At 40.1% G+C, this 12,332-nt stretch overlaps 1 long non-coding RNA gene across 2 annotated transcripts; it reads right to left on the bottom strand.

The window, feature by feature from the left end:
• Positions 1–5,862: 5,862 nt before the first annotated feature.
• Positions 5,863–12,332, bottom strand: LOC140647358 (uncharacterized). 2 transcript variants are annotated; one of them, XR_012040717.1, is made up of 5 exons: positions 11,756–12,332; positions 9,649–9,767; positions 8,519–8,616; positions 7,220–7,309; positions 5,863–6,386 (listed from the first exon to the last, which is right to left on the bottom strand). It is a non-coding gene; the product is annotated as an uncharacterized lncRNA (long non-coding RNA). The 2 variants fall into 2 exon arrangements; XR_012040716.1 differs by lacking the exon at positions 9,649–9,767.

Below are 12,332 nucleotides of genomic sequence, written 5' to 3'. Positions count from 1 at the left end.
ATTTCCACCTGCTTTGGAGAGCCATTTTGAAACTCCGTAACACAAGCCTGAGATGCTGAAACTGAGAGACTGATGGAGTCCTTCAGTTTCTCAGTCTTTTTTGAGAAGAAGTAAAATTAAGGATAAAGTCAAGATAATTGTCAAACAACAGTTGTTTTTTTTCTCAATTTCAACTTGCTTCAAATACAGGTTACTGCCTCTCATTTTTCTGACTTGTAAGCAAAGTTGCTTCTTGTCACTATACAGAGTTCCTGGAAAAAACTGTTCCTTCATTTATTTTTATTCCTCCTTTGGCTTTAAGAAGTATCGCCCTATGAAAGAGAGCAAAAAGATAATCTGTTGCAAGCCAAGTGGAAAGGTATAATTTTAGGGACCACTTCTCTCTGGAATGGGACTGATGAGGTAGGAAGCAGTATGTCTCTTGTTCTGGCACTGTACCATAGCTAGGAGGGAAGAGAGGTTTATGCAAGCCTGTTCCTCTAAAAAGGCCAAATGAGAGAAAGTCTTTTCTTCAGGATGGCTTTGATTACACGACAGCAATGCTTTCTGCCTACTCTTGGAAAGAGTGTACAAGAATACAGGGAATATTGAAACATCTAGCCAATAATAAATAGGTGCAACATGAAAGTGACTGAGTAATCACATCAGAAGTTTGTAATCAATGACAAAAAAGTTGTCTAAAGGTAGTAGGAGAAGATGCAGGCTGGGTTCATCTTTTGCATTTTAAAAAACACCCACAAAAATTGACATAGTTTGCCTTTAATCTTGCCATTAAATATTTTACTGTTAATATAATAAAAATGTGTTTCACACAGTTGCCTTTCACTTACGATCAAGCATGCAAGCAGCAGTTGTAAGCTAAGGACCGTTCTCTTTTTGTAAACAGAAAGAGAGCAACACCGAAGCCGTAGAAGGATGATGCCTGAGACCACAGTCCGCTTGTGTGGGATCAGAACATGTTTAGATCCCCTGACAGAAGTCAGCTCAGACATCCAAAGCGATTAATCCTTTGGACACTATCCAAAATGAACTTCTGCATTTGGAGGTCATAGTATTGCCAGTGTAAATCATACTGAAGATGGCTTAAAGTGTAAATGCTATGTTAATAAATCTGGTGGGTTATGCAGATCAACTATGAGCAGTGACGACCAACAACTCGATCCGATGCCTGTACTGATTATTCGCTAAACCTGCACTGATTTATTTGCTAAACCTGCACTGATTTATTTGCAAGTGTATCTATACTTGGAAGACTTCTGAAGATGGTCATAAAATTATGAAAACAGGTCTGAATTACATGATGGCACAGTATTTTTTGGTTCTAGCCATGAGTTTCTCTCCAGTACACATGCTGATAGTTGTGGTTTGTTTTAAATGACTGATTTTTTTAATAAGCAAAGCAAATTTTAATATTAGGCCTAAGTGAGAAACATTTTGTATTAGCAATTTTCTCCTTTTACACAAGAATATCAATAACAAGATCCATTAAGCATAACATGAAAGGCCAGATGACTGCAAGACAGAACTTCCATTCTGCCAAGCCTTATTCCTTGTGAAATCAGCTTTTCTGTTTTCAAAAACCATCAGAAGACAGTACTGTCATCCACAATTAGTCATATTGATGCAACACATGATGGAATTATTTTCCAATTGCAAAGTGAATGTTATCACAGTTTCTGGAGAAGCTATCCTAATACACAGAAAATGGAAAGAGGGAAGGAATGAGGGAGGGAGGGAGGGAGGGAAAGTGGTGAATCTCACAGATCTGTCTACAGAACTGATATGAAGTTCTGAAGATTTGATTAATATTTGTAAAAGGAAAACAAACGAAAAATCAGATGCATCTCACTTTGGCTTTATTATGCACAATCACCAAGGGAGTGATTATGTGGTAAATTAGAATCCCACTCCTGTATCTTGATGCCACAGAAGCATTTTAAACAGGCTTTTTCATAATGTTATGGAAGATTTTAATAAGGTCCTGAAGAAGAACTTTTAGCTCCTGATGAGCTGCATTCTTCTTCACAGACTTTTGTCACATTGTATGTTTGGTATTAAAGTCTATCTTGTCTTGGAACCACACATTTTAAGGATGCTTACAAAACACTGCACACCTGTAGTAAAAATTCAGCACACAGTAAAAGATTTCCCAGTTAGACACCATTTTCATCAGCCAATTCTGTCCAATTATCTAAGCAATAAAACCATTTTAGTGGGAGGAAATAGATGACTGCTATTAGAGTAACCCAGTTATCCTTCCATAAATTACAAGTAAGAAAACTACATGATATTGCAATAGTTACAACAGGATATACTACTTCTAGGAGTCCTTTGAGATAGAAGTAGAGATTTTCACTTACTTGGTTCCTTTCTTCTGAAGATTCAAAACATTACATATAGATTAAAGGCTATACTTAAAAAAAAAATCTGCATTCAAAACTCATTCATGTGACAAATAAGGAATGCTGCTTCCAATTGCTACACCTATTTGCTTTCCTCTCCATATACCAGCAGGTTGTAAACAATACTCTCTAAAGGAAGCAATGAGTTGTTCATCTTTTTCTGTTCTCCGTGCAAAAACACCACGATAACTTCTAAACAAGGCAACAAAAGATTCAGATACTTTAAGAGCATGATGCAACTAGCTTTTACTCACTGATCTATTTACAATTTAAATAACTATATTACCATGTGCAAGGCACCCTGGGAATGATTGGAAGGCAAGTAGTTGGGAGGAGATTCTTGCAGAGTCTATATTTGTAAAATCTGCCCAGCTGCTTTGGATAAAAGGCATTAAATACTGTACTCACAATTTATGCATGAGTACTACCAATACCGTGTAGCATTTTTGAATCTTTTTTGTGGTTCATGAATGAAAGGCCATGAAGAAAATGAATTATTTCTTGCAAAACTAAGGCCTGTGCTTAGCGCTGTTCACGTTTGCGCTGCAGCAACTTGTGAATGAAATCGTTCTGCTAAAGTCAAAGGAATATCATTTAGCAGGATCATGATGTCTTCTTATTTACAATCTTAGATTATGGGAAGAGCATCTCCAACACTATGATATCAAGGATTAAAAAAATTAACTGCTGTAATTGCTGCAGGAGTTGGGAACTAGGTTTGAGGATCAGGCACAGAAATTCCTTTCATCAATGACTTTTTGCTGGGAGAAAGGAGTCACATTATTATTTTAACTCAACTAGAATTTTTTGTTTGTTTGTTTTATCTTTTTCAATACTATGAGGATTTGAATTTAGAAGATTAAAAATACATACAAGCTCTCTTGCTTCAGAAACTTTGAAGTGGAAACCAGTTCAAGTATTGCAAAACAAAGTTTTTATTCCTCAGAAACAACAACTTGTTGTTATTCCTGAAATGAAAGTAATTTCTTCTGCAGGCTATTTAAAAAAAAATAAAGCAAATATCTCTTTCATGCTTTCTTTAGAAGGACATTCATAAAGCCAGCAGAAAATAGAAGCAATTGGAATACATAAGCAATTTAGAGACGCTTGTTTAATCTCAGTAATTACCTATTCAGTAGAGACAGGATTGGTTAGACAGGGCTATAGATATTTTTCTATTTAAAACTTTAATGAGTTTCCTCAGATGTGCTAAACAGTATAAATGTCATATCTGTTCTTCTGTCAAAATCATGCCAAGATAAAGGACAGAATATGGTCAAACAACAGATAATATTTTCTACATAGCAGTCACAGTAGACGAACAACTCTGAACTAAATTTTGTTCATTCACATGTATACAATCTTGCTTACTTCAGTGAACTTTCATAAGGCAAGGTGATGTCAGAAATCAACCCTGTCAGTGATTTTCTGAATAGCATTTCTTGAAGTGGTTTTAGAAGTTAGCAATGTCAAAATGCTGCATTTTAACACCGCGTTCTCTTTACATTTTCTGTGTGTTGTGTTTTTTTTTTTTAGTCAGTTTGCATACTATTTAAATACCTGCTCACTCCTTCACTCTCTCATTAGGCATCCCGATTAGCTTGGAAACGTCAGATGAATTTGAGAATCCCACCTGCTCCCAGAAAGCAGAGATAAGGTTCAGGGGATTAAGAAGTACATGGCAGGACATGGCATTTGGCTGTGCAAGTTCTAGATACTTCGGGCAAAATTAATAGATTCCAGTGCCTAAAGAAAAAGAATATGAATGACAGACAGCATCTTTACTGACAGCAGTAACCTAGCTTTGGAAAGGCTGGCCTTAACTGGCTGCCACCTTTTTGATCAGTTTTGGCTCTAAGGAATTTTGTCTTCAGTGTGACACCTCATGTGAATCCTTAATGAAGGACATACGGCTTACAGAATCAGGTTGCAAGCACGCAGGACCAGCTGGCATACTTGAGAGCAAATCTGAAACTAGTTTCAGATTTTGATAGTCACAGATGTCACATCAGGGCATGACCTCTTCCCAAGCTGCTGAATCCAACACAAACTAGATAAAGCAACACCTTTATCACAGTTTTCTGTTTATGAACTTGGCATATTGGCCTAACTAAATACATGAAAAAAGGGAGGGAAAGGGAAAGGGAAAGGGAAAGGGAAAGGGAAAGGGAAAGGGAAAGGGAAAGGGAAAGGGAAAGGGAAAGGGAAAGGGAAAGGGAAGAATTAATGATGCTAAAGTTGGGAAATACTCTCTAATGTCTTTGGTGATGGCGGCTTTTATTCAGCTTTTCAGCTCTGTAGGCAAAATTCAGCTTGGTGGCAGTGGCAATGTGGGCGGCAAATGGGTAAGAGGAAAGCTGGCAGGAGATGACTGAAGAAAAGCATGAGAAATACATGCAGGGACTGGGAAGACCCCATGGTTTAGGGGCTGGCTGTGAGGTGAGCAGATGAATTTGGGTGGGCTTTTGGTGAGGGATACTGAGTGATGCCAGCATGGCTCTGGAAGACTCTGAGATAGAGAAGGGCACTGGACCTTTGCCTCCACCTACCCTTCTCCTCTTCCACCACCTGCCATAGGGAGGGAGACCAAGAGGGAGACCAAGAGGAGGTCTCCCTCCTCTTGCTTTAGTTTCCCCAGACTATGGGACTCCCCACCTCTCCCATAACCCACAAACCTTATCTTGCCCTTAGCAACTACTTGCATTTTTTTGCTTTTTTCCAGGAAAGAAGCACCAGCATCCACTCCTCTCCGCACATGTTGCTGCAGAGGGATTAAGAAAGGAAAAGATGGACTTTAGCCCTAGGAGACAGGACTGGAGTGGGAAACCACTGGAGATACTGGAAGTGAGTGGGAAGGTGTTGGCAGTGACTGCTTCTGCAAGGGGCCATTTCGTATAGCAGTAGCAATTGCCCTTCTAGACAAATACTCCAGAAAAAAACAAGTTTTCTGCATTGCAAACTATATACCAAACCTTAACCTGTGCCTCAGTTCAAACAAGGTAAAAGTGTCTTATCTACTCATCTCAACAAGGTGCTGTGTAAAGCAAATTAACACGTTACATTTTGTGAGGAACACAGATAAGTATCGATGAGCACTAAGGCAAAAGTCCACAAAGAAATTAAGTTTCCAAAGCAAAATCTGAAGAGGCAACAAATGCTCCACTGGGACACACATTGAACAGCGATGAGCAAACAAATTAGAGAATAGTTCCCCATTTGGTAAACACTAATTGGTTTGTACCTAAAACGTGGCAGAAGTCCAAGTGGAAGCAAATGCATATGATCAGGTACCTGCAGTGCAAATCTCCGCTTGAATCTGAGGGAGCAAATTAAGTAGGCACACGCCACCTCCTGGCGTTTCTTAAATAGAGCTTGGCGATTTATTTATGTATTTCCCACACTGTAAATTTGCAGAAAAATGGAAATCTGACATATGTGACAAATAATTATGCCTGGAAAAAATATTTAAAAATGTTGCATCTATATTGTTATTTTCAAAATGAAATCTACTGGGGGTTTTGAAATAATACAGCATTATTTCAAAATTGACCTAAAAAGACAGAAAGGGTTAAAACATTATAAAGCAGCTGAACACAAAGTTCTGGACTTACCCACAGTCCGGGGGGGAATTTATTTTTTAAAAGAAATTAAATTATATGAGTTGATCCAAGTCATTTGTTAGCTACCTCTAACCCCAGTATTTCCAGTTAACCAGTACTTCTAACAAAGATCAGCTAAGGGCAGAGGGGCGGTGGGATTCCTGTGCCTTGGAGTCTGTTCCTAGCACAGGAGAGGAGATGCTGCAGTGAGCGTAGATGACCCTGTGCATTTCAACCAAGAGTGATTCCCAGGCTCTGTCTCCTAATGCCACTCCATGTTTCACCATGCCACCGACTCCTCCTCACAGTCCCGATCTCCTCCTTGCATCCCGTTCTTCAGGCTTTTATCCCAGTCCAAGTCTTCTTGCCAAAATGTTACTACTACCTGTAACAGGGTAAAGAACACTGAGAAATGCTTTGGGATAGAAAGGGATGAATCTCCTACTTAGTTTTGATACTAGACCTTAAAACAGTTAATATTTTACCTCCCTACCATTCCCTATTACAATGTAGCAGCTTTTCATGTTGTCATTTTATGCCCATTTTCCCTAAACATATTCCTATTTTTTTTTGTTTATTTCCTGTATTTGCTTGGAAGTATTTTTAACATCCTAAAACAGTAGGCCAATTGGCATTAAGTCAGCACAACTCAATTCATTTCAGATTAATCCTGCCAGTTCCCACAAGCTGAGAATCTGGCCCACTGTGATAGGAAATTAAGTCTTTTTTTTTCAGCGGAGGCTCTCACCCACAGGCGTTTTAGAAACTTATTTGGTTATTTTAATGGATGTGACATGTCTTTCTCCAAAAGTTATTAACAGGAAAAACAGAAATATTTTTTTCTATGATCAGTGGAACTAGTGAAACCTGATTTCCCATGGGTTTGCGTCGCACGTACCTGTACCTCCACACTGCAATAATCCGAACTCCTCTCTTATTTTCATCATGACCTCATCCATCCCCTAATAGTTTTACTAGTCCCCCCCCCATTCCCTCACTACCATTTGGGAAGAAGGAAGTACATGTCAGGCCTGGCTTGGTATTGTATCTTTGCAGACTGTTGTTGGTTTTATCTGTAGCTCGTACGCACAGCATGCCTGAGCAGCATAAGAAACTGTTGAGTTCATGTGATGCTTTTTTCTCTCAGTGAGGTCACTAATTCAGTTCGCTTTGCCTAACCTTTTACAGATTTTCACAAAACCTCCAGAACCATTTTACCTGTGAGACTTCTACTGGTGTCTATCTCTGGCTGAAATTGGCCTCTTGGTTTCCAAGTTATTAGGGACTGACCAGTGTGATTGCAAAAGCCTTAGAAACCAAGGAAAAAGAAACAAAAATAAATTGCATGGAACATAATGTGCATTATTTGTTACCAGTACTTTAAATGACACAGAATAAATAATCTTTGCAGCAAAACTGGAGCACATTCATTCTTTTCTAGAGGGTTTTAATTGATTCTCAAAAAAACCCCAAAACCTAGCTGAGACTGAAAATGGAAGAGACTAATTAGATTCTATTTTTGGATGTTACAGTCATCAAAAATTTTGACATTACTCTCCTATTATATAGCAGAGGAAAGAGAACACTTCAAGTGAAGATAAACAGAATACGCTGAGGTACATCAGCAGCTCAGTGGAATGGATTGGGAATTTGACTAATACATAATGTCACTGATTTGGAGTATGAAAAACTGTAGGGTGATCAGTCGGGACCCATACACATAGCCAGCTCTCTTTACAGACACCACTTCAGGAAATCTGACTTTCAGATACAGTATTTGAGACACCACATTGCCACTCACTCTGTATTGGTGAAAGTTCTGTACTTCATTCCCCTTCTGTCCCCAGCTGGACAAGTAAGTTAAATTTTAATAATACGGACCTCATTTAAATATGGTATTATAAACTAATTTACTTGGTAGAAACACTACCAACCCTAAAAATAAAATCTATCAAAATTGCTCCAGTCTGCCAGAAAAATTATAACCACAGACACTCCTGATGACAGTGGAAAGGATGAAAAGTATGTAATCCAATGGAATAAGAATGTGTCCTTGTCTGTTTGAATAAACTTGTTGTAAAGTCTCTTTGATTTTAGGACAGTTAATGACTTAAGAATAAAGCATCTGTCAATCATTTATATTATAGACTTTTATTTGTCTTCAAGTGCATATGTGTGTATATATACATCATATAAGAACTTTTCTTACGCACATGAGGATTCGGTAATATTAAAATCTTTAATTTTGATGTGGAATTCATTCTCCAACTATATATGGCCATAGTTTTGAAAAGTACTTGGAGATTTTGGATGCAATTTTAAGATTCTTGCTCTGAGACATCTGCAAGGAACTAACTTTTCTGACAGCGGCTGCTCAGCACTTTCTGAGGATTTCTAAAAAAATGTAATCATTCCAATCTATTTTTGCTGTCCCCCTGACAGCTGTCTTCCTAGTGAGCATAGCTGTCACTGAGAACTCTTGCTTGAAAAGAGACTGGGGGGAAAAAGGTATCTTACCAGGAACTACTGGATGGTTTGAGGGGCTGAACTGGCATGAGCTCTCTGCTCTGCTTTTAGGGCTGATTAATACCGTCAGCTTGCATCCACTGTGCCTCCTGCCAAAATGAACAATGACCGGGTAAATGTCTTAACATAGGCCCCGAGGATCTGATCTCTGCAGTCTGACTACACTTGGTAGAAACATCTTCTATCATCAACTACATTTGGATGTTCATAAAATACTGTAATTACCACTCATTTATACAATCAGCCATATACATACGAGGTTGGAAAAATACACCACCAAATAAGTATTAACAAAATGATTATGTAATTGGAAACTGATCATAGAGATAAAAATACTTCAATGAAATGCCTGTGAATGGCTTGCTTTACTGGTGGCTGAGCAAGCCATGGAGTCATTGCTATGAAAAGTACTGTTTTCTCACTATTGAAAGCCAAAATTAATTGCTATAATGGTTTTTTACAACACAGTGGTGACCAGCTGTAAATCACTCACCAGTCCAGCCTTTACTTGTTTCTGTTGATGAGTACTGTATGTTTCCTTATCTATTTTTCTCTGTCTACAACATTTTAAACTTAACTGTATCTTTCTTACACAGGTATAAAAGTAAAATTAACTTTCTGCCATTTTTGCTTTATACTGTTGTTGGGGTACATTAATTCCTTTAGGATTTTTTACTTTTTTTTCTTTTTAGACTAAGGTACTTTTTGCTGCTTGCTGCAGACACTGAACATTTGATGGTACTTTTATGTGAATTAGTAACCTAATTAGAAAATAGAACTGCTACTGCCAAATTACTAATGCAATTCATGTTTTATTATTGGCCACAGGACAGGACATTTCTGTCTCACACTTTAGATACTTCTAGAGTGACAGCTCTAAAAGCTGTGCCTATGTAATGATTATCACTTTTTTAAAAAAAATCAGAGACAGGTCACATGCGACACAGAGTTTTTTGCGTGTATGAACTGTTGCTCCAGAAGATTTAGGAGATGTTCAAGCAAAACTGGCCAGTTAACTTAGATGGGCTTGGGATAAGGGGAAGTAAAACCAGACAGTTTGGCTGCAAGTTAGCCATGCAGCAATTTCATAGGTGTGTAATTAAACTTTTTCTTAATCTTACTGGGTAGTTTGATGGTCACCCTAGATGTGGTCAAAGGAATCAGGTCCATCTTTCTTTGACAGTAAATGAAAAATTGGTGTTGGGCAGAAAGGTGGCTGGATACTCTTCTGATGTTCTCACTGAAATGAAAAATTCTTGTATTCCACAACTAAATTTGCTACCCATTGCATAACACATAAGGAAGCTCAAAGAGATCAACACATACATATTCATAGGCTACAGCTGTTTGCTCTGTTTTGAAATTGAATTAGGAAAACAGTTGTTTTAAGCAACAGCACTACAATTATGCTAAGGGCTTTACTGACTTTTATTGAATATTAGATACCACATGGTTTATGTAATAATGTCATAAAAGAGGTCTGCTTTAAAACCTATCAGCTCTCTTCAAACAAACCTCAATCCCAACACTGTATTTATTCAATGATTTGAGCTTTGTAAGTCTACTCCATATTCACAGATGTTTGTAACACCATAAAAATGGAGGAAAACATTTTAAAAACCCTCAGAGAATAAAAGGTATTCATCACGGACACAGGAGCGGTAACATCAGACAACTGAAGTTTTAGTTTTAAATTGTTTTAGTGTCTCTTAAACCAAAAGGAGAATAGAGAAATCAGGACATTACTCACAGTGTTACATTTACATCTGTGAGTAGTGGCTGAATGAACACCAACCTGGCTTGCTGCTTGTCTCATTCAGGCAACTAGTAAGAACTAGTAGCTGCACTATTTGCCAGCATTTTCCTGAAACCATATGGCATGACAAGTACATTGGAGCCTGCACACCCTTACGCACAGCTAATGAAACATGAAAAATGAAACAAATAGCTCGAATGAAACACTTCAATAAAGAGAGCAGGCTGCCTATAGCTGACGGTCAGAAGAATGACCTTTGAACTAAAGCTGCATCTGACATGATGAGTTGAGACCATGATAATTTATTCGTATTTTTGGCTGATGAAACATTTATTAAAACTTTCTTTTATATTTCAGAAAAGAACTAGGAGGATTATTATCACCAGCTATACTTGAAGGACAAAGGACGAATGTAGCTATACAGAGTATTTCGGCACTGACCATTGTTGGCTGAAACATTAATAAATTGCACTGTACTCCCAACAGGTTATGCTTTATAAGCAGTGACTCAATATGCCTATCTATGGAAGGCAGGCTGTTCACTTTTTGTTATTATTTTCATTATGTTTGGCCCCAAGAGTTCAAAACCATAAGCTGTATTTCAGAAATCATATTAACAAATACGAAGGACTTCAGTTTACTCTTTTAACGCCCCCAGTTGCACCCACATGTGATAGTCTTGCCAATTTTCCCAAATTAACATATGTTTTGGGTACTGCTGAAAACTGCGAGACGTGGAGACATCTCACCTCCCCAGCTTTGCATTTTTAGGGATTATTTTCAAGGAACACAAGTCAGAAACACTGATCTTGTTGCTACTATTGGTGAAAGGAAGGAAAATAGATTAAAAAAACCACAGGAAAATGAAATGTTAGTTTTTCACCACATGTAACGTAAGCAGACTTGAGGTCAGTGAAATACATAAACTCAAATGTGGAGAATACCTTAGACTCATCCACCTAACCTGACAGTTGGACTGGCACATCTTCCTTCATAAGGAACTATCTACAACAGAAAACAAACTTTGCAGATTTCCCCTTGCCTGTCTAGAAAATCAGGCATCAAAGACATCAGATTTCAAAGCTGGTACTATTATTTCAAGGAGAACGGATTAAGAGATTATGCTGCCTTGGATCAGTAGCTGTTTCACATGATTTCCATTTGGGTTATTTATAACTGTCTGTACACGGCTGAACACTGGTCTCAGTCGAGCCACCAAGCACAGCTCCTCCAGCCTGGCCCCTTCCCTCAGCCCCTGGGTAACTGGAGCTGAGCACAACCGCGGCACCTTCCCGCTGTCCAGTTCCGACCAACGATGGCATAAACACATAGCCAGGCCAAAGACCTTGTGCCGACACACTGTTTTAGGGTCCAACTTCCACTTCGCATTGTTTAAAGAAAGAAACGCCCTTTCCCTCTCGGGCATCCTATTGTCCTCCAGAGAGAGCACCACCTTTCCTCACACACATCACCTGCCAGGGCCAGCACCACAGGAACACGACGGTTTTAGCGGCTGCACCGCCGAATCTCCCTCAGACAGAGCCTCCCCCTCAGGGCTTCAGCTCATCCGGGCAATCAGAGCGGGTGCCCGGGCCTCCCGGAGCCGCGGCCCCCACCCGGCAGCGCAGCGCGGCCGGTGCCACCGCCCGCCCACCTCTCACGGCCGCCGCCCCGAGGCGTAGGGGCGCTGGGCACGTGACCCATGAAGAGCGGGAAGGCGCCCGCGAGGCGGGGGCGGGGCCCGGAGGGCGGGGCGGGGCGGGCAGGGCGAGCTGCCCCCGCCCCCTGCCGCCGGCGAGGCTGCGCCGCAAAGGGCGCTGGGAGTTGTGTCCGCCCGCGGAGCCCTTCGCCCTCCCCGACCACGCTCCGCCCCGCCTGGGCGGCTATTTGCACCAGGGCCGCCGAGCCGTGTCAGGGGTGCTCCTTCTTCCGCCGTGACCTCTCTGTCGTTGCCTGTGTGTGGGGAGGGATGGGCGGAGAAAGGACACGGCACGGCTCCTCAAAGAACTACAGCTCCCGGCGTGCAATGCGCCCCAGGCAACTTAATGG

This window comes from Ciconia boyciana, chromosome 2 (genome assembly GCF_034638445.1).
Source record: "Ciconia boyciana chromosome 2, ASM3463844v1, whole genome shotgun sequence".
In the NCBI taxonomy this organism is placed as follows: Eukaryota; Metazoa; Chordata; class Aves; order Ciconiiformes; family Ciconiidae; genus Ciconia; species Ciconia boyciana.
Note: the sequence above shows the minus strand (reverse complement) of the source record. Positions and strands in the feature narration are given on the sequence as shown.